We start from the raw sequence: 422 nt of genomic DNA, 5'->3' as shown, positions 1-422 counted from the left end.
ATTTAATTTGAAGGTGGCTGTAAGCTTGCTGTTTGTTGCTTTTATTTTTTTTTAGATATGTTCCTTGTATTCCTGTTCTCTCCAAAACCTTTATCATTGGGGGTGAGTTTCTGGCCCCGTGGCGCCAGCCTGGAACGGGGAGCTCAGAGGGTCCTTGGCCCCCTAGCCTTCTTGGGCTCTCTGCAGGGCTTCTACTCCATCCATACTGCCTCTTTCTTCCTAGCCCACCCAGCTTCCATCCAGAACCCTCCCCACTTCGGCCCCACCACCCTCTTTCGGCACATAACATCAACCAGCCCAGCCTGTCTGGGCACTGGGTCCGAATCCTCGGGGCACCTAAGAGGGAGGGAGTGCATTTGTTTCTATAGCCTGCCTGCAACAAGCAGGGTAGGCGCCTTGTTTGCGACCTGCCCAACCAGCAC

This window comes from Microtus ochrogaster, chromosome 19, assembly GCF_000317375.1.
Source record: "Microtus ochrogaster isolate Prairie Vole_2 chromosome 19, MicOch1.0, whole genome shotgun sequence".
Lineage (NCBI taxonomy): Eukaryota > Metazoa > Chordata > Mammalia > Rodentia > Cricetidae > Microtus > Microtus ochrogaster.
Note: the sequence above shows the minus strand (reverse complement) of the source record.